Source organism: Tamandua tetradactyla, chromosome 10 (genome assembly GCF_023851605.1).
Source record: "Tamandua tetradactyla isolate mTamTet1 chromosome 10, mTamTet1.pri, whole genome shotgun sequence".
In the NCBI taxonomy this organism is placed as follows: Eukaryota; Metazoa; Chordata; class Mammalia; order Pilosa; family Myrmecophagidae; genus Tamandua; species Tamandua tetradactyla.
Window position 1 is genome coordinate 52601513 of NC_135336.1, and position 23134 is coordinate 52624646.

The window sequence follows — 23134 nt, forward strand, 5'->3', positions numbered from 1 at the left end:
TACACATAGTCTTATTGGGTTTCCCTTGTATGTGACGGATTGTTTTTGTCTCGCTGCCTTCAAGATCCTCTCTTTCTCTTTGACCTCTGACATTCTAACTAGTAAGTGTCTTGGGGAACGCCTATTTGTGTCTAATCTCTTTGGGGTGCGCTGCACTTCTTGGATCTGTAATTTTAGGTCTTTCATAAGATTTGGGAAATTTTCAGTGATAATTTCTTCCATTAGTTTTTCTCCTCCTTTTCCCTTCTCTTCTCCTTCTGGGATACCCACTACACGTATATTTGTATGGTTCACATTGTCCTTGAGTTCCCTGATACCTTGTTCAAAATTTTCCATTCTTTTCCAGATAGTTTCTGTTTCTTTTTGGAATTCAGATGTTTCATCCTCCAAATCACTAATTCTATCTTCTGTATCTTTAAATCTGTCATTGTAGGTATCCATTGTTTTTTCCATCTTTTCTACTTTATCTTTCACTTCCATAAGTTCTCTGATTTGTTTTTTCAGTTTTTCTATTTCTTATTTATGTTCAGCCCATGTCTTCTTCATGTCCTCCCTCAATTTATCGATTTCGTTTTTGAAGAGGTTTTCCATTTCTGTTCGTATATTCAGCATTAGTTGTTTCAGGTCCTGTATCTCATTTGAACTATTGGTTTCTTCGTTTGACTGGGCCATATGTTCAATTTTCTGAGCGTGATCCGTTATCTTCTGCTGGCGTCTGGGCATTTAGTCAGATTTCCCCGGGTGTTCGACCCCACAGGTTGAAAGATTTTTCTGTGCAATCTCTGGGTTCTGTTCTTCCTATCCTGCCCAGTAGGTGGCGCTCGTGGCACACGCCTGTCTGTGGGTTCCACCAGCGAAAGTTGCTGTGGGTCCCTCAACTCTGGAAAACTCTCGCCGTAGGGGAGGTTCAGCAACCGAAGCGTCTTGGAAGAATGCCAGCCGGCCCGGGGTTCCAAACGCGGGGAGGGTCGCCGGCCATCGCAGCACAGGAGAGCGTCCGGCCAAATTAGCCAGTCGGCCCGGGGCACCAAGCGTGGCGGGAGGGTGCCAGCTGTCGCAGCCCGGGAGAGTACACTTTTCCCAGCTGACGGGGGAGTCACGTGTTTGGAAGGGATCCCCTGGTCACTGTTCTCCACAGTCTGGGGATTTCCGACCCAACTATCTCAGTTGTTCCAGGGGGCCTCGTGTGGTGGGGGCACCAGCCGCCGCGGCCTAAGGGGACCGCCTGTCCAATTCTACCAGCTGGCCCAGGAAGGTGGAAGGGAGGGACTCCGGTCGCTTGCCGTCCCACCCAGGAAAGCCCGTGCCCCTTGGTGATCTCACCGGAGCTGTTTCTCCCAGATAGTCAGCTGTTCCAGGATGGGGTACGCTGTCCCTTTGATCTCCCTCGTGGTTCCGGGAGCTGCTCTGTATTATCTCCACTCCCCCAGTAGCTGTTCTGGAGGAGGAAAGGTGAGGGCGGCAAGGCTGTCGAGGCTGGTGGCAGAGGAGCACGATGAAGGCGGGGGAAGAGGGCACCGTGGTGGTTGGAGAGCAGCCGGAGCAGGAGGGGGAGGAGAGGGGAGAAGGAGGGCGGGCGGCTCGCCTGCTGCGGGGCGTGGGCGCCACGCGGCGGGCCGGCGGAGAAAGAGAGGGGAGAAGGAGGGCGGGCGACTCGGCTGCTGCGGGGCGTGGGCGCCGCGCCGCGGGCCGGCGGAGAAAGAGAGGGGAGAAGGAGGGCGGGCGGCTCGGCTGCTGCGGGGCGTGGGCGCCGCGCGGCGGGCCGGCGGAGAAAGAGAGGGGAGAAGGAGGGCGGGCGGCTCGGCTGCTGCGGGGCGTGGGCGCCGCGCGGCGGGCCGGCGGAGAAAGAGAGGGGAGAAGGAGGGCGGGCGGCTCGGCTGCTGCGGGGCGTGGGCGCCGCGCGGCGGGCCGGCGGAGAAAGAGAGGGGAGAAGGAGGGCGGGCGGCTCGGCTGCTGCGGGGCGTGGGCGCCGCGCGGCGGGCAGGCGGAGAAAGAGACCCCAATATTTATTGAATAATTACATTATATCAGGAAATGTGGTAATTGGTGGGAATGAAAAGATACAGTTGATAGATCCATAAAAGGCTCACAGGCCAGCCTAGTCAAAGTCTGCATTAATTGCAATTACTTCTTGTTCTTGCAAATTCTTTATTAGTGACATTGGCAAGATGGTGGAGTGAGAGGTTCCAGCATTCTGCACCTCCATAGAATTTTTGAACAACAAGCAAAAACTGGTAGAATCATCTTTCTCAGAGGTATGTAAAATGGTTAAAGGGTTGCAGTAACTGGGAAGATGCCAAATAAAGAAAAAGCTAACTGAAAAACGGTAGGAAAACCTCATGATGCTTTTCCTGGTCCTTCCCTCACACCTGGCCCTTCCCTCACCCCTGGCTCAGTGTGAAGCCAGCCTGTGCTCCCAGTGTGGATCCCAAATCCTGGTTCTGGAGGGAACAGAATAATTCTTGAGCACATGCTGTGGTGAACATATGTCTAGATCAAAATGTCTGGTGGAATCCTGCAGGACTGAATCAGGATGCTTCCTTCTGAAGCATGAAGTATGGCCTGCCCCAGAACTGGCTCAAGATCTAGAATCAATCAAACTGTAGCTCCTAAAACAAAGGATTATAAGCTTAAAGACATAAAATACAACTCCTGAGACAGAGAGGAAAGACTGCAAGTTTCCTGAGGTAAGGGGGCATCTGGAGTTTTGTGTAAACAAAGGAATTCATAAGCCCACATACACAACCTCAGGACAAGATATATGCTCAGAAAGACTGAAGACCCTAGACTTTTGCCTTAGGCCATTCATTAGGCACATTGTAAGGCAGCTCAGCTGTGAAGAAATGCACTCACACAGAACCAGTCCTTCTCCTCCTTCTCCTCTTCTTATTTTTGTTAACTTCTGGCATTAAAGGAAATCTCCGTCACAACAGTAGCTAGATACAAGCTTCAGGAACAGATAATTCAGTGACTAAATTCCAGAGTTAATACATTAAAACATTAAAATGTCCAGTATATAGAAGAAAATTACAAAGCATACAAAGAAGCAGTAAATGACGGCCCATTCAAAGAAGAAAAATAACGTGTCAGAGAGCATTTAAGAGGAAACTCAGACCTTGGTCATGTCAGACAAGGACTCTAAAAAACTATCTTAAATATATAGAAGTAAAAAAGTTTAAAAATAACTAGAAGTAAATGAATTTAAAAACTAGAAGATATCAGGGAAATAACATGTGATCAAAATGAGAACTTTAATACAGAGATAGAAATCATAAACAAATCCAAGCAGGATAAACTAAAACAGATTCACATCAGGATATGTTTTAATGAAATTACCAAAATCCAGAGATGAAGATAGAATTTTCAAAGCAGCAAGAGAGAAGCAATTTGTAACATATAAAGGATGCTCAATAGGATTCTCTGTGGATTTCTCATCAGAAACCAGAGAGGACAGAAGCCAGTGAGAGGACATATTTAAATTTCTTATGGAAAAGATATCAACTAAGAATTCTATATCTGACAAAATTATCCTTCCATAATAAAGGAAAAATTAATCATTTATAGATAAACAAAAGCTGAAGGAGTTCATCATCAGAAGACCTACCTTACTGCTAAAGGGAGAACTTCAGGCTGAAATAAAAGTATACTAGACAGTAATTCAAAGTCATAAGAAGAAATAAAGAACATTGTCAAAGGTAACTACATAGTCAAATATGAAATCCTGAGTTACTGTACTTTGGTTTGTACCTGCTTTTTTTCTAATATTATGACATAAAAGGTAAATATTTAAAACACTAATTGAAAGCAGTGTTAATGAATATACAATGTATAAGCAGTTAATCTAAGCCAATACCATTTTAAAAAGGGAAGGATAGAGATTTATAGGAGTAGTATTGTAAGTTGGTATTTTTCAAACTAGGTTGACATTTGTTTAAAATGTTAATTGTAGTCACAAATGTAGCCACTAAGAAAATAAATTAAAAAATAGAAAAGGGAAGAGAAGCCATAAAAAATTATACTACAAAAGTCAAATAAACACAAAAAAGGAAATAATGGAATAATTGGGGAACAAAAACAACACCAAAAAGCACATGCTGAAAACAAATAGTAAATGACAGAAATAAATCCTTCCTTGTCAGTAATTATCATAAATGAAAATGAATTAAAGTCTTCTATTAAAAGGGAGAGACTGTAAGATTGGGACTCACCTTAGATATAAAGACAGAGATTGAAAGCAAAAGGAGGTAAAATGATATTCCATGCAAATGGTAACCACAAAAAAGTCTGAGTGGCTATATTATTTTCAGACAAAGTAGACTTTAAAGAAAAAGGTTAAAGGAGACAAAAGGCACAATTTTTGATAAACAATTCAATTTAGCAAGATGATATGACAACTATAAACACATGGCCCTAAAAACAGAACCTCAAATTATCTTTAGCAAAAATTGACAATTAAAAAGAGAAACAGACAAATTTACAGCAATATTAGGAGATCCCAATATACCAATTTTAATAACTGATAGAATATCTAGACAGAATATCTATCTAAAGAAATAGAAGACTGGAGCAACACTATAAACCAGTTACACCTAACTGACATATATAGTACACTACATTCAACAACATCAGAACATACATTCTTCTCAAGGGCACAGGGATCATTCTCTGGGATATACCACATATTAGGTCAAAAACAAATATCAATAAATTTTGAAAGATTGAAAGCATATACAAATATGTCCTCTAGCCACATTGGAATGAAGTTAGAAGTCAATAATTAAAGGAAAATTGGGAAATTTACAAATATGTGGAAATTAAGCAGCATACTTTTTTAACAAAAAATGGGTCAAAAAATCACAAGGGAAATCAGAAACTACTTAGAGGCAAATGAAAACTAAAACACAACATACCAAAACGTATGGGATGCAGCAAAAACAATGTCAGAGGAAAATTTATAACCGTAAAAAAAAAGAAAAAAGATCACAAATCAATAGCATAACTTCACATCTACTGGAACTACAAAAGAAGAGGAAATTAAATCCAAAGTTAGCAGAAGAAAGGAAATAGAAAATATTAGAGCATAGATAAATAGAGGATAGAAAAATAGAAGAGTATCAACAGAACCAAAATTTTCTTTTTTGAAAAAAGTTAAATAAAATTGACAACCCATTAGCCAGGCTGGTAAAGAAAACAAAGTAGGGACACAAATAACTAAATCAGTAATGAAAATAAGGTCATTACTACTGAACTTAAAGAAATAAAAAATATTATAAAGAATAGTATGAACAGTTGTATGCCAACACATTATAAAACCTCAATAAAATTAAGTTCCTAGGAAATGCAAAATATCCATACTGACTTGAGAAGAAATAGATAATATCCATAAATTTTTAATGAGGAAAGATATTGATTAGGTCATCAAAAGCCTCCCAACAAAGAAAAATATTCCAGAACTGTGATTTCACTGCTAAATTTTACCAAAAATGTAAAGAATTAACACAATTCTTGCTCAAACTCTTTCAAAAAACAGAAGAGGGAATGCTTTCTGAAACATTTTATGAGGTCAGCATTACTCTGACACCAAGGCCAGATAAAAGCAGTGCAAGAAAATCAAGTTACAAGGTAGTATCTCTTACCAATATAGATATAATTCTACAACAAAATACTGGCATACCAAATTCAACAGTACATTAAAAGAATTATACTCCATGACTAACTGGGATTTATTCCAGGAATGTAAGGCTGATTCAACATAAGAAAATCAGCTAATGTAATATGCCACATTAATAGGGCGAAGGAAAAAATAAACAGCATCTGTTGATGCAGAAAAGGTGTCTGACAAAACCCATTATCATTTCATGATAAAAATACATGGAAAAATAAGAATAGAAGGAATTTTATTAAAATGACGAAGGGCATTTATGAAAATCCCATAGCAAGGATCCTCCATGTTGAAAGACTGAAAGTTTCATGTCAAAATCAGGAACAAAATAAAGATGCCTGCTGTCACCATTGATATTCACTATTGTACTGGAATTCTTGCCAGAGCATTCAGAGAAGATAAAAGAATTAAAGGCATCAAAATCAGAAAGGAAGAATCAAAATTGTCCTTATTCTCAGATGAAATGATCCTATACAGAAAATCCCAGAGATCTGCAAGAAAATGAATTTAATACTAAAAAACGATTTCAGCAAAGTTGTTGGGTTCAAGATAAACACACAAATATCATTTGTGTTTCTATATTCCAGTAATGAGGATTCTGAAAAGTAATTTAAAAATTGCATTTATAATTGCATTTAAAATAATAAAATATCTGGTAATAAATTTAACCAAGGAAGTGAAAGACTTGAACACTATAAACTATAAAACATTGTTGAAAGAAATTTAAGGAAACTTAAATAAATAGAAAGGCACTCTGTGTTAAGAAATGACAGACAATATTGTAAAGAACTCAATACTAACTAAAGTGAGCTATAAATTCAAATGATCTGCAAATTCAGTGCAATCTCTATCAAAATTCCAGCAGCCTTTTTTGCAGAAATGAAAAATCGGATCCTGAAATTCATATGGAAATGAAAGGAGCCCATATAGCCAAAATGATCTAAAAAATAACAAAATTAGATGACTCATACTTCCACATGTCAAAACTTACTACAAAGCAACAGTAATTAAAAATGTGCTACTGGTGCTCACTTCGGCAGCACATATACTAAAATTTGGAATGATACCGAGAAGATTAGCATGGCCCCTGCGCAAGGATGACATGCAAATTTGTGAAGCATTCTATATTTAAAAAAAAAAGTGTGCTACTGGCATAAGAGTAGACACATAGACCAATAGAATAGACTGGAGAGACCAGAAATTAATCTACGCCTCTTTGGCCAGTTGATTTTTGATAAAGCTGCCAATCCTAAACAGTGAGGAAAGAATATTCTCTTCAACAATTGGTGCTGGGACAATTGCAAATCCACATGCAAAAGGATGAATTTGGATCCATATCTCTTACCATATAAAAAATTAACTTAAAATGGATCAGTGACCTTAACATAAAAGATAAAACTATAAAGCTCTTAGAAAAAAAGGGGAATATTTTCAGAACCTTGTATTACATAGTGGATTCTTTGACTTTACACCAAAAACATGAATAACAAAAGAAAAAATAAACTGGACTTCACCAAAATTAAAAATGACTTTGTGGATGTACTTAACACCACTGAATTGCATATTCAAAAATGGGGGAAAGGGAAATTTTAGGATGTATAAAAATTGCTACACACAGGCACACACAAAACTCATAGAATTGTGCTACACAATATAAACAGTACCCTATGTTTTAATAGTAATAATATTACTTCATGAGTGGTAACAAAGGTACCACACTAATGCAAAATGTTAGATGTAAGGACAGCTGTGTGTGTGAAAGGAGGTTATTAAGTGAACTTCATATTTCCTGTGTGAATTTTCTATAAATTTAGAAATTTTTAAATCAAAGAAATAAATTAAAACATCTGTGAATAAGTATGTTAACAAGAATGTGAAAAGACAACCTAGAGAATGGGAGAAAATATATGGAAAACCAATATCTGATAAGATTATAATATTCAGAATACATTAACTTCTACAACTCAACAAAAAAACACAAAAGACCAATTTAAAAGTGAGCAAAGAACTTGACTAGATATTTCTCCAAAGAAGATATACAAATGGCCAATAAGTGCATGAAAAGATGCTCAACATAATTAGCCATTAGGAAAATGCAAATTTTCACCATGAAATACAATTTCATACCCACGATAATGGGCATTATAAAAACAAAGAAAAGTTAAAGAGTTGCCAGGGATGCAGAGAAATAAAAACATTTATCCATCGCTGGTGGCACTTTAGAATGGTGCAGCCATCATGAAAATCAGTTTTACAATTCCTCAGAAAGTTGAAAATGGCATTGCCACATGACCTGGCAATTCCAGTTTTTGCTATATACCCCCAACCTTGAAAGCAGAGATTGAAATAGATATTTGTATAGCATTCATTGCAGCATTATTCACAATAGTCAAAAGGTCGAAGCAACCCAAGGGTCCATCAACGGAAGACAGGATAAATAAAATGTGGTGCATACATACACTGGAATATTATTCCACCCTAAAAAGGACTGAAGCTCTGATACATGCAGCAATGTGGATGAAACTTGATGACATCATGTTGAGTGTTTAAAGCCAATATTGTATGATTTAACTTTTTTTTTTATTAATAACGGAAAAAAAAAAAAGAAATTAACCCAACATTTAGAAATCATACCATTCCTAGAGAACATTATGCTGAGTGAGTCCAGCCAAAAACTAAAGGACAAATACTGTATGATTTAACTTTTATTAAATATATAGACTATGCAGAGTCATAGAGACAGAAAGTAGATTACAGGCAGCAGATGGAGGGAGATGGGGAGTTAATGCTTAATGAGTACAGCATTTCTGTTAGGGGTGATGGAAAAGTTTTGGTAATTGTATTAGGGTTCTCCAGGGAAACAGAACTGTCAGAATGTATGTGTATATGTGTATGTGATGGATTTTATTATGTGAACTATTTCATGACTAGTGGGCAAGTTCAAATTCTGTAGGCACAAGCTGGGAACTCCAAAGAAGATTTTTCCATGAATTCCCCAGGAGAAGATGGCTGGCTGAAACAAAGATGAAAATTCTTTCTTCTGACTGCTGCTATCATCAGTTTTCCTTTCAAAGTCTTCAAATTGATAGGTGAGACTTTGTTCATTATGGAAGACAATCTCCTTGATTAATTGTTGATGTAATCAGCCATAGAAATAATCAATTTACTGATAATTTAAATTCAAAAAGTATCCTCACAGTGAGTCATGCTAGTGCTTGCTTAACCAAACAAGGCTAGTGCTTGCTTAACCATACCATCACCCCTAACAGAAATGCTGTACCCATTAAGCATTAACTCCCCATCTCCCTCCATCTGCCGCCTGTAATCTACTTTCTGTCTCTATGACTCTGCATATTCTATATATTTAATAAAAGTTAAATTATACAATATTGGCTTTAAACACTCAACATGATGTCATCAAGGTTCATCCACATTGCTGCATGTATCAGAGCTTCATTCCTTTTTAGGGTGGAATAATATTCCATTGTATGTATGCACCACATTTTATTTATCCATCACTTGGCCAAGATGATCCTTGAACCTAACTATCACAGTCAACTTGGCACCCATACACATCTTCCTAAACCAAATTTAATATGCAAATAAAAACAATGACAGTCAGCTTTTCATCTAACCACACTCAAATGTCTTGCATACAACTGGAAACCACAGACTCTTTCCCCAGAAAGGGATGCAAGTCCTTGGGTGATGGTAATCACTCTTAAAACTGATACCCTATAACTTAAATACTATGACATATTGGTTACATAGGGGATAAGATACAGAAGAAAACAAAGATCATTGCTTTGTGGACATACAATCATGTTACAAATAAAACATACAATCATATTACAAATAAAACAAGGAAAAACATTCATAACAATTATAGTCCTTATTTCTGTAACTGGTCATGTGGTCGTAGCTTGCATTTATGATTACTTTCTTCCACTACCAATTCCTTAGTTTCTTTAACCTCAGCAAACACTTCACCTGGCTGTGGTTCTTTCACTAGTGGGGTGATGCAAGACTCCATTTATGAAGCTTCTACGCCATTAGTAATCCTATTTTTTCTTGATAAGAAGGATCAACAACCCCAACCAGTACAGTAATTCCTGTTTTTGCCTGTTGATTCAGACGCATGAAGAATCCAAAGTGGCTAAATTAAAGTCTTAACTTCCAGTTGAATGGACTAATTGTGTCTCCTTGTGGAAGTACACATCCTTTTGGAACTAAGACCTGCAGACCAGCAGGGTTTAAGGTTGCAGGGACACACAGCCAAAAAAAATAAATAAATAAAATAAAATAAAATAAAAAATAATAATAATAATAAATTAGTGTATTTCTAAGGGTAATACTGAGAGGTGCCACTCCTATTTCTACCCCTTGATTCCTGAACTCAGGAATTCTATCTATGGAATAAACAGCACTATAGAATGGACATGAGTTTACAGAATATGTATACAGCTTCCTGGAAAACACTACTCCAGCATTGCAAGGCATTGCCACCTATTTGTTGCCTCTTTGAGTTTTCAAAAGGTCATTCCTGAGAGATAGAAAGCCTTGGAAGCAAGAAGGTGAAATCAATGAAACCTGGAAGAAATGAGAGAAACCAACAGATGCCACTATGTGCCTTGTCATATGGCAGAGGAGCCATATGTGGCAGCTGGTCTTCTGGAAGAAAGTATCACCTTGATGATGCCTTGATTTGGACATTTTCCTGGCCTCAATGAAAACTAGTTCTTCTTAGTTGCCATGAGAACAAGTACAGAATGGGCAGATGAGAGACACATGGCCCATTTTCTCCATTCACTCCAATTGACAGTCAGCCAAACTCAAATTCTGAGCCTCCTAGCAGACTACTTGATGATTGCAGACATATGAGTGAGTACAGCTGAGATAATCTGAGCCTAGTCCAGATCAGTAAACCTCCACAGCTGACCCAGAGACTGAGAACATTACTTCGGCTTTTCTAATGGATCAGAATGGCTGCCGTAGTCAGGTTCATGTGTCAGCTTGGCCAAGTGGTGGTACCTATTTGTTTGGTTGGGCAAGTGCTAGTCTGTTACAATGAGGACCTTTCATAGAGTTAAATCATGATCATGTCAGCTGCATCCATAACTGATTCCATTTGTAGTCAGCCAAGGGGCATGTCTTCTGCAATGAGTGATGCTCAGTCTAATCACTGGAAGCTTTTTAAGGAGGATTCAGAAGAGGCAGGCTCTCTTCCTGCTTTGGCTAGCAAGCCTCTTCTGTGGAGTTCATCCAGACCCTCCATTGGAACGGTTGGCTTCACAGCCTACCCTGTGGATTTTGGACTCTGCGTTCATCAGCTTCATCAGGTGATCTCATAGCTACTGAGATACACCATTATGGTGTGAATAAAGAATGCAAAGATAAGAAGGTAAGCTGGTTATTTCTGACTGCAGTGGAGGGCTTAAATAAAATGAAAAAAAAAATTTTTGAATTTTAAATTTTTGGCTCATAACACAATCAAAGAACCAGGGAAATTCTTACACTAACGAGTTTCCTATTTTTCCATGTGGTAATGAGGTTGTCATTATCTTCAAATTGACCAAGATTATATCACCAATTCCAGTTTCCCATCTTAGAGATGATGTTGCCTGCAACCTCTTCTGGCACTAAATAGCAATGTTGGGCTTCAGGATAGGAAATAGGAACCATAGCAGTTCCCTACTATAAGATGAATTTATAGTATGGAAATAAGTGCTTATAGAAATCACTGAAAGGACAAGAGAAGGGAGAATCAGGTGGATGCGGCTGAAGCTATTGTGCTCACAGCACATCACTGCATGGCCATCCAGAGCCCAGCAGCCACTGACACCATTGCCTCTGCTGCAACTGACATTTAACTCTCGAACTGATGACTTGACTGTGGCATGCTGAGTCCACATTCCACAACTGCCCCAACAGTTTATAGGTGCCCATGAAGCTAGCCAATATATTCTGGCAAGCTGAATCCTCGTGACACTCCTATCTCCATGACTTTGCTCACCAATATCAACAATAGTAGGAAGATGGCCTCTTCCCTAAGTCCATTTTTCAAACCACAGATAGATGCTGCAAAGGAATATGGGAAATGTGGGTTTTAGCTTTCTTTTCTTGTAGAATAAAAGATATGTTAGAAGGGAAGTGGGATGAGGTTGAGAAAGTCAAAACAGTTTCTGCCGTACTAGGACATAGGTTGTATATATTTTCCATTTTATTAGAAATTGCCAACATTTTACTTCTTTGCCAATACATGATATTTCAAATATATTGAGTTTTTCAAGTTGTCCTGTTACTAGTTTGTAACAAATGTGATCAGAGAAGGATGTCAGTATAGTAATACTCCTTTAAAAATTTGTTAAAACTTGCTCTATAGCTCAGTGTGTGATCAATTTTTGCAAATGCCCCATGTGTGCTTGAAAAAAATGCAGTTTTTCCAGTTTTTATTGCAATGATATGCCTAGGTTCATTAGATCAGACTTTTTAATTGTGTCCTTCAAATCCTCTTTATCCTTAGACTTTTTTTTCTCAAATACAAAGAAAGACATGTTAAAATGTCCCACTATGATAATGGATTTGTTTATTTTTCCTTGTGTTTATGTCCATTTTTGCTTTATACAATTTGAGGCACTGTTACTGGTCTCCACAAGTTTAGAAGTGTTGTTATATAAATAACAACATTATATATATATATATACATATATTCTTAGTGAGGTGTTCCTTTTTATATTAAGAGATGTGTTTTGATTTAAGTCTAGTGGGACTCATGCTAAAACATCTTTACTAGCTTCTTTTTGATTGGTGTTTGCCTGGTACCTTTACCATATCTCTTTATTTTTATCTTTCTATTTATTTCTGTTTTAGATGCATATGTTTCAATCAGAATATAGCTGCTGTGGTAGTTTGAAGCTATTTTCTTTTAATCCATCCTTGTGTGTGCACACTTATAGTAGGTGGGACCTTTCGATGAGGTTATTTCAATTGAGATGTGGCATACCCCATTCAAGGTGGATCTTAATCCTCTTACTAGAGTCCTTTATAAGAGAATAAAACACATGCAGAAGAGGAGAGATGAAATTAAGAGAATCTCGGAGAGAAAAGCTCCAGAGAAACTCAGAGACGAGGCCACAGGATCCAGAAGCTGAAAGCAATGAAATCTAGCAGACACCAGCCATGTGCCTTCCCATGAGACAAACGTGTTTCAGATGCCAACAGACTGTCTTAAAAGTACAGGTATCGTTCTGTTGATGCCTTGAGTTGGACATTTTCACAGACTAAGAACTGTAAAAGCCAAACAACAACAACAACAACAACAAAAAAACAGCCACTCCAACCAATCCAGCTGTTTCAGGATGATGGGGAACATGGCAAGACCAATGTATTCCCTGAACCTGCACCAACTGCCACACTTCATTTCTCATGAAATAAGTTCCTTGAGCAGAAGCAAAGCTGTGTCGAATAGCATGATGGTAGATAAGGCATTATGTAAGTCCATGGCTCACTGTTTTGGCAGAAGCATTGCATGCAGGGAAGGCAGACCTATATCTGGAGCTCATTTCTATTCCAGTAAGAACAAAATGTTGCTCCTTTCATGATGGAAGTGGTCCAACATAATCAACCTGCCACCAGGTAGCAGGCGGATTACCTCAGGGAACGGTGCCATATCAGGTCTAAGTATTAGTCAATGTTGCTGGCAGATTGGGCACTCAGCAGTGGCTGTAGGAAGGTCAGCCTTGGTGAGTAGAAGTCCATGATGCTGAGCCTATGCTTAACCTCCATCCCTACCATCATGGCCACTTTGTTCATGAGCTTCTGGGCAATGACAGGAGTGGCTGGGGAAAGACGCTTACGGGTATCCACAGAATGAGGCATCCTATGTACTTAATTATTAAAATCCTCCTCTGCTGAAATCACCCTTTGGTGAGAATACACAAAGGATACAAATATCTTCATGTTTTTTGCCTATTAAGAAGAGTCTATCCACATTCTTCTCCCTCATATCTCTTTGTTATCAATTTTCCAATCATATTCTTTCTAAGTCCCTGATTATTTAACCAAACCATTGGTCACAGCCCATATATCAGTTTACAAACACACCTACAGCCAATTCTCCTTCCAAGCAAAATGGACCACCAGGTGCACAGCTCGAACTCCTGCTCACAGGGAGAACTTTCCTTCACCACTGAATTTTAGGTATGTCCAAAAAAAGGGCAGGTAGAGCTGTATCTGTCTATTTTCAGGTGGTACCTGTATATTCAGCAGAATCATCTGTAAAGCTGGCATGAGTTTTTTCTTTCTCAGCCAACTGCTTGTAGGGAATGTGGCAGGACTGGGAGCCATGGTTATTTGGAGAACTTACTCATGTCACATAATTGTGCTTTCAGGGCCTGCTTAAAAAACTGTCTCTTATATACCACTTACATTTGATAATGTAGTGCTGCTCTGCATGTCAAACTTTATGGCGTAGTGGGTCAGACACCACCCAGTTCATGATAAGCAACCTGGTCTCAAGGTAACTTCATGGCCCATGGTTAAGTGTTCAGCCTCTCCTAAGGCCCAGTAATAGTCTAAAGCTGTTTCTCAAAAACAGAGTAGTTATCTGAAGAGGATGTCAGACTTTTGCATCAATATCCTAAGGGTCTGCACCATGATTATGCAAGGAGAACTGCCAAATGCTCAGACATCATCTTTATTTGCCACTGAAACTTAAATAGCAGCATTGGATCTGCTGGGACATGTGGCCGAATTGGCAGAGCAGCTTTCATGGCAGCCTGTTCCTGTTGCAGAGCACCTTCTTGTTCTCATCCCCATCAAAACTAGTAGCTTTTTGGGTCACTTGGTGTTCTAGTTTGCTAGCTACCAGAATGCAATATACTAGAAACGGAACAGCTTTTAACAAGGGGAATTTAATAAGTTGCTAGTTTACAGTTCTAAGGGCAAGAAAATGTCCCAATTTAAACAAGTCTATAGAAATGTCAAATCTACAGCATCCATCCAGGGAAAGATACTTTGGTTCAAGAAGGCTGATGAAGTTCAGGGTTTCTCAAGTGAGAAGGCACATGGTGAACACAGTCAGGCCTTCTCCCTTGGCTGGAAGGGCACATGGCGAACATGGCATCATCTGCTAGCTTTGTCTCCTGGCCTCCTGTTTCATGAAGCTCCCTGGGAGGTGTTTTCCTTCTTCATCTCCAAAGGTCACTGGCTTGTGGACTCTGCTTCGTGGTGCTGCTCTCTCTGAATCTCTCATTCTCCAAAATATTTCCTCTTTTATAGGACTCCAATAAACCAATCAAGACCCACCGAAATGGGTGGAGACATGTCATCCCTTAATCCAGTTTAACAATCACTCTTGACTAAATCACATCATCCAGGGAGATGATCTGATTACAGTTTCAAACATACAGTATTGAATAGAGATTATTCTACCTTTATGAAATGATATTTTGATCAAAACATGGCTTTTCTAGGGGGCATACTTCCTTTCAAACCAGCACACTTGGTAAATAGCCAGAGAAGCACAACCCAATGAGGAACATGTTGTCTCCCAAATCTAAGGCACCTAGGTGTTCCTCTTTTTGATTGTAGGAGGGGCCACATGTAATCACTATCCTTTACCTTTGAAGGGACATCTCAACATGCCCCACATTACTGGATATCTAGAAAACTCAGTGAGGTGGAATTTTGTTGGATTTTTCTCCCACCCTCTAACATACAAATGCCTTACCAATCAGTCTAGAACAGTTGCTATTTCATGCTCACTACACCCGGTCAACATGATATCATCATTATAATGAACCAGTGTGATGTCTTATGGAGGGGAAATGTAATCAAGTTTCCAGCAGACTAGATTATAACATAGGGCTGTCAAATTGATATACCCTTAAGATAGGATCGTGAAGATAAACTGCTGACCTTGACAGCTGAGAGCAAACTGTTTCTGGTGTTTTTACTAAAAAGATTTGAGAAAAAAGCATTTGCCAGATCAATATCTGGATATCAGGTAACAGGGAATGTGTTGATTTGCTCAAGCAATGATACCACATCTGGAAGAGCAACTGCAATTGGAGTCACTACCTGATTAGGTTTATGACAATCCACTGTCATCCTCTAAGATCCATCTGTTTTCTGCACAGGCCAAATAGGAGAACTGAATGGAGATGTGATGAAATTCACCACCCATGTATCCTTCAGATCTTTGGTTGTGGGACCAATCTGTGCAATCCCTCAGGAATGTGGTATTGCTTTTGATTTACTATTTGGCAACTAGAGACAGTAAATAGAGATAGTCCTTTCCTACCCTAATAGCTCTTACTCCTGAAGTAGGGAACCAATGTGAGGATTCTATCAGTGGCTGAGTATATCTATTCCAATTTTGCATTCTGGAACTGGGGAAATAACTATAGAATAGGTCTGGGACCCATTCAATCCACTGTGAATCAGAATTGAGCTAAAGTTCCATTGATCATCTTACTTTCAAAAACTCTTATTATGACTGGTTGACCACAGTGATATTTTGGTCTCTTAGAATTAATGTCACTTAAAACCAGTGTCTAATAATCCCTTAATTATCTGATCATTTCCTATTTTTTAGCACAGTCACTTTAGTAATAGGTGATAGGTCCCATAGGGAAGGCTGTGAGTAAGAAAACAGTATAAATTTTTGGCAGTGTAGTAGGGTCCTACCCCAAGGGGACCCAGCCTTCCTTTCTTTAAAGGAATTCTGCATCTGAAAACTGTCTCAAGTCTGGGAATTATTAAGGGACCATGACTCTCTGTTTTTTTGATTCAAGTTTGACTTTTCACTTGATTTAGAATTCTTTTGCTAATACAGATCAAACAAGTAAGAAGACGGCAAATCTGTTTTACTCTTAGATACCCCATAGGTCTCTGCAAGTCAGACTATTCTGATTACTGCTTTGGCTCTGCTGTCCATTATCAAAGTCATGCCCACTTTGGCTTTGGTGATTAAGTGCTGCCATTGGCTTCTGCAAATCTGGGATCCAATCATTCCCTTTGTGCTTAACGATCTATCTTCAGTGACAGCAGTTCCAACAGTAATAGCTGACCTACAGAGAAGAGTGACTACAGAATTCTTCAGGCATGATGGACTAAAGTTTTACAAATTTATTCCTCACAGCCATGCTGAAAGATGTGTCCTCTGGACTTTCTTGGGGTGTGTTAATAGGTATTACATGATAAAATCCACTCCAATATTTTAATCTCTCTAAGGCTTTAGGTCTCCTCAATTACATTATACCAGGGAAGTTCTGGCATTTCACCCTCAGGTAACATAAGCCAACCTTTGGTCCATGTTTCAGCCAACCACCCTAAGAAATTGTCAGAGCCTTTTCTCACCCCTTGAGCTACAACAATCCAGAATCTGTGCTTAGTGAGACTATATCAATAAATTCAGCCTGATCCAAATTTATGTACTTTCCACCATTATCCCACACCCTAATACTCATTCCCATGAAAATACCCCTTATTTCTTTCTATATACATTGGGAAAATCATGCAGTTATTTTGGACTCTAGCACACCTCCTCATGGGTGACACTTTGTGTCTCACCTTTTGGAACATGTTGGGACTTTAGTTATATGCCAGGAAGGAAAAAGGGGTGGTGGTATGGGATGGGTCATGAGAAAAATTGGTAGTGTCTTGCAAGCCAACTACTTTAGGATATTCCATTACAGTTTCATCTGGTGAAACAGGATTAATCTCTTCAGACAGAGGTGTGAGGCTGTTTGCTCAGAGGGGATGGTTACAATTTTATTAGGCACTGCAAAGTTAATCTCTTCCTGTGGAGGTTAGATGGTTGATTATTCAGGACTACCTGCAAGTTGGGAGACTAGATCCTCAGGACAGACTGGAATTTGAGTGGCAGAAACGTCAGGGACATCATTACAGATTCATCTAGCCAAGGAGACTCAGCAGAATCTAGGGTTTCAGTGTCCCCACTATCATCATTATCAACCCATTTGTACCCATTCAAATTGTCAGGACCCTTTTCCTTTCCAATTAATGCTCTCATTTTAACAGCAGACTCCCTGCAAAGTTGGCAATTCAATTTAGGTTGTAGTTCAGTCACTTAATAAGATTCTGGGTCTGATTTTTAGACATTCAAGTTTGTGGGCACACATAGAAACTTTCTTTGTCTTTCATGCAGTGCTTAAAAAGCTGAGAATTTGAAGCCTTGAACTCATCCCTTTACTTAACAACTGTATACAGGGTTTTTAAAACAATACCATTATACTTTTTAACTCCACAATACTCCATTAAGGTGTCAAATCCACTCTCACTTAGACCCTTGCCTCTTAGAAGCATTTGAATAGCCATAACTGATGATGATATTTTGCATATCTCTATTGACAATTTATGCCATGCACTGTCAGTGCCATTTTTATCATTGGAAATAGATTCATTAGTCTCTTTGGATCTAATCAGATTAGAGAACCAATTCAAAAAATCCCAGAACCAATTAAAAAATCTTATCCTTAAGATTCTGTTTTTCAAGAACTACTCCTGGTGTCAAATCTGTATTAATCAGAATTTTCCAGGGAAATAGAACTGGCAGAGTATATATAAATCCATTAAGTATGGTCAGTGTTTGCTTGATTGAACAACTAGACAGCATAACCTAGCCAAGTTGATACATGAACTTAATTATCATGATAATGGTGTTGATGATAGCATAATATTGTGAATGCAATTAACTGGGTTTAATTTTATATTTGACAGTGGTTAAAATGAGCCATTTTATTTTGTGTATTTTACCAGAGTAAAAGTAAAAAAATAAAATATCTTCTTAGCAATTTTCATATATGCTTAAAATTTAAATCAAAGTATTATGAAATGTTATGTGGGAACTATATTGTTTAAATATACATATATGATCATGAACATATATATATATTCCTTGAAATATTTCACCTTTTGAAATAATGGACTATTTTATCTTGGATTCCTTCTGAATTAAATATTTTGGGAAATAAAGTTTATGAATAAAGGATTCATTTTTCATATAATTTCAAACATTTTAAATAAAAGCACTTATGAAGCCTATTTTTATTTGAGCATTGAGAACAATATGTTAATAGGAGGTATGAAATTGATTAGTTCCCTGAATGATAGATTGGATATAAAGAATTGAAAGTTATAATGACATTGATGGAGGCCATGAAAATATTCTATCATCATGAAAGACAAGAAATTTTAATGAGATTAATTATATCTTAAGCATATCTAACCAAATATAGTAAAGTGCTATTTAAAATTTTAATATCATCTTGACATTTGCAGTGCTAAAACAGGCCATATGTTAAATAAATATTTGTTAAATGAAAGAAGGAAGGAAAGGTATGCTTGATTTTCCCTCATCTGGCCTTGGCTCAGTGTTCTAGCCTCTTCTCTGCTTCTTCCCATAGCTTCAGTTCACAGTAAACTGTCTTTTCCTTGAACTTGCCACCTACTTTTGTGCCTTAGGTTTCACACTTGCTGGTCCCTTTGTCTGCTACATTCTTTCCTTCCATTTGACACCGTTGTAAAACACAACTCGTATCTGGAAACTGATTAATATTGAATGATTGTAAGAGAACACTCATTGGTTAATATCAGGAGAAGTAAAATGTCCACTAGAAGGAAACAAGTTAAAAACAAAACAGTTGCTAAATGCTGAGCTCATAGCAGTTTGGCCTTAGATGATAGATTACTGCTAAAGATTTTTAGCTACTATTTTTTTCTGTAATGTCTCAGTGGCAGCAAAGTTATCATGTACTGGTTGCTTCATTTTATGAGAATCAATGCTTGAATGATAAATAATACTAATGGAAAAGGATTACTTTTTTAGAGCAAAGCTACCTGGATTGCCCTGTTTTCCCCAGAGTGACCCTTATTCTTTGCAAGAAAGACAATCAGGAAATGCTCTCCAGGCCATTTTAATATCAACTACAAAAGCTTAGAAATCCCTTCTAAATAATTGAAGGCAACCATTAGGAAAATAGCCAACCAGTCTCTTAATGGAAAGGTCATGAAGGACAATAGGCATAGAACCTCTCGAAAAGTCCAAGGAACATTTGGCGGTTTCCTATTGATTTTTCTGGGCAGATTTCCTTTTTTCAACTCGTAATTATTTCAGTGTCATTAATAATGGCTGTTGCAAGGGGCCTTGCTTTTCTCCCCAAGGAAAAAATTATATCTGGTCAGAGAAGGCTCATAATTATTCTTATTTGAAACAGAATACAGGCTTAGATTTTTTTTCCCCCCTCATTTGAAAATGAAAATCTAAGACACTTAAGCCCTCCCCCAAGGAATCAGGATAATAATAGCAGAGTCGGGAAATGAAGCAGTTTACTATACATCACTTACTATGCGGGAATAAACTAAAAGAGTTTTGTTGTAATAGTTTAACTCCCAGAACCCTTCTGCAGTAATTATTTTGTTTCGGAATTCTGAAGGTCTGATATATTTCTTGAGGATGTTAAGTACTTTTCTAAATTAAGAAAGGAAGGAATTTTCTCAAAGAAATTTTGTTTTAAAGAGACATACTGGTCAACAATTAGAAAAGTTATGACAAAAATCACAAAGAATTCAGAGAATTGTTTGAAACCCTGAAATGCTTCAGTGTTTAGCCATGCCTTTATTAAGATGCTTATTAGAATATCTTAGATAATAAATACCAGAAAGAAATTTCTTAGAAAATGGCCTTCCTTGATTTAAATTTCTATTTCAAAAACTCAACATTAATTTTTGGTTGTATCTATGTTACTAGAATAAAAATTAACAAAGACATAGGACTGTATAACACTGACAATGTACATTTGACATATATTTAATAGCAAAATTATAATATTTTTTCATAAATTTGAACAAATATATCAAATATATTATATATATATTATATTATACCCAAATAATAGAGTAAGAATAGGGAAACTGTATTTTCTGTGCAATTTTTCTGTAAACCAATAACTTTTCTTATAAAAAAATTGAAAAAATTAGGTCATGATATATATTGAGGAGTTAAATGTTTTATCTATTACTCTGTCACACACATACACACATATATATACAAATCCATACTACTTTCTTTGGCTAATTTTTCCATATTCTGAGTTATTTTTTTCATCTCTCAGGGTTCAATATATAGCCATTTGGAACAACAGTTATCATTTATATGTTTTTGATGTTGTAACTAATGTTGTTTAGGAAAACTTTAAATATTTTATTTATTTTTTATTTTTTTATTTTTTTTTTTTGTTCATTCATGAACATTTATTTCAATAATATACATATGCTGGCAAAATGTAAAATAATCTTAGCAATACAATTTTGTTTGAATTTCTAACAGAAGAAACCATTAAAAATTTTAATTACTCATTTGTCCTTTAATGCTTTCCTTAAATTTTCACAATATACATCACTATTATGACTTGAAATTAATGATATAATGATGGAATTCTTATTTCTGTAACTTTATCATTTTTTAATGGAATATAGGAAGAATCAAGACAGGGCTTACATTCTAGGATTTGCTATCAGGTAGTCACTAACCAATTGATAACATCAAATTATAAAGAAAGCGTATGAAATTTTTGAGTTTTCTTTTTTTTTTTTTTTTTTCCTTTTTTTTTTTTTTTTTTTTAATTAACGGAAAGAAAAAAAAGAAATTAACACAACATTTAGAAATCATACCATTCTACATATGCACTCAGTAATTCTTAACATCATCACATAGATGCATGATCATTGTTTCTTAGTACATTTGCATCAGTTTAGAGGAACTAGCAACACAACAGAAAAAGATACAAAATGTCAATATAAAGAAAAGAAATAAAAGTAGTAGTAATAGTAAAAAACAACAACAACAAACAAACCAACAAGCAAACAAAAACAAAAAAAAACCCTATAGCTCAGATGCAGCTTCATTCAGTATTTTAACATGATTACTTTACAATTAGGTATTATTGTGCTGTCCATTTTTGAGTTTTTGTATCTAGTCCTGTTGCACAGTCTGTATCCCTTCAGCTTCAATTACCCATTGTCTTACCCTGTTTCTAACTCCTGCTGAACTCTGTTACCAATGACATATTTCAAGTTTATTCTCGAATGTCTGTTCACATCAGTGGGACCATACAGTATTTGTCCTTTAGTTTTTGGCTGGATTCACTCAGCATAATATTCTCTAGGTCCATCCATGTTATTACATGGTTCATAAGTTTATCTTGTCTTAACGCTGCATAATATTCCATCGTATGTATATACCACAGTTTGTTTAGCCACTCTTCTGTTGATGGAGATTTTGGCTGTTTCCATCTCTTTGCAATTGTAAATAACGCTGCTATAAACATTGGTGTGCAAATGTCCGTTTGTGTCTTTGCCCTTAAGTCCTTTGAGTAGATACCTAGCAATGGTATTGCTGGGTCGTATGGCAATTCTATATTCAGCTTTTTGAGGAACCGCCAAACTGCCTTCCACAGTGGTTGCACCCTTTGACATTCCCACCAACAGTGAATAAGTGTGCCTCTTTCTCCGCATCCTCTCCAGCACTTGTCATTTTCTGTTTTGTTGATAATGGCCATTCTGGTGGGTGTGAGATGATATCTCATTGTGGTTTTGATTTGCATTTCTCTAATGGCCAGGGACATTGAGCATCTCTTCATGTGCCTCTTGGCCATCCGTATTTCTTCTTCTGGTAGGTGTCTGTTTAAGTCTTTTTCCCATTTTGTAATTGGGTTGGCTGTCTTTTTGTTGTTGAGTTGAATAATCTCTTTATAAATTCTGGATACTAGACCCTTATCTGATATGTCATTTCCAAATATTGTCTCCCATTGTGTAGGCTGTCTTTCTACTTTCTTGATGAAGTTCTCTGATGCACAAAAGTGTTTAATTTTGAGAAGCTCCCATTTATTTATTTCCTTCTTCAGTGTTCTTGCTTTAGGTTTAAGGTCCATAAAACCACCTCCAGTTGTAAGATCCATAAGATATCTCCCAACATTTTCCTCTAACTGTTTTATGGTCTTAGACCTAATGTTTAGATCTTTGATCCATTTTGAGTTAACTTTTGTATAGGGTGTGAGAGATGGGTCTTCTTTCATTCTTTTGCATATGGATATCCAGTTCTCTAGGCACCATTTATTGAAGAGACTGTTCTGTCCCAGGTGAGTTGGCTTGACTGCCTTATCAAAGATCAAATGTCCATAGATGAGAGGGTCTATATCTGAGCACTCTATTCGATTCCATTGGGAAATATTTTATTTTTTAATGACCTGAGAAGGCATTGTCTTGATTCATATGATGAAGTTTATAAAACTGAATCTTTAATTATTTACATGATATTAACTGCTTCCTAAACATTTCTACTACCTGCAAATATCTATATAGGAAGAGAAGAGTTCTATTGTAAAAACTAGTTTTGTTTTTTTTTCCATTTTCAAAGTCAGGGAATTGCACTCTTATGAGATCTAATCT

At 37.4% G+C, this 23134-nt stretch overlaps 1 protein-coding gene and 1 non-coding gene across 2 annotated transcripts in view; one reads left to right on the forward strand and one right to left on the reverse strand.

Moving 5' to 3' along the window:
- The window catches only part of EPHA6 (EPH receptor A6), a 951964-nt gene that overhangs the window by 335490 nt on the left and 593340 nt on the right, over positions 1 to 23134 (reverse strand).
- LOC143648943 (U6 spliceosomal RNA) lies at positions 6687 to 6794 on the forward strand. The gene has a single exon (XR_013158840.1). It is a non-coding gene; the product is annotated as a U6 spliceosomal RNA (small nuclear RNA).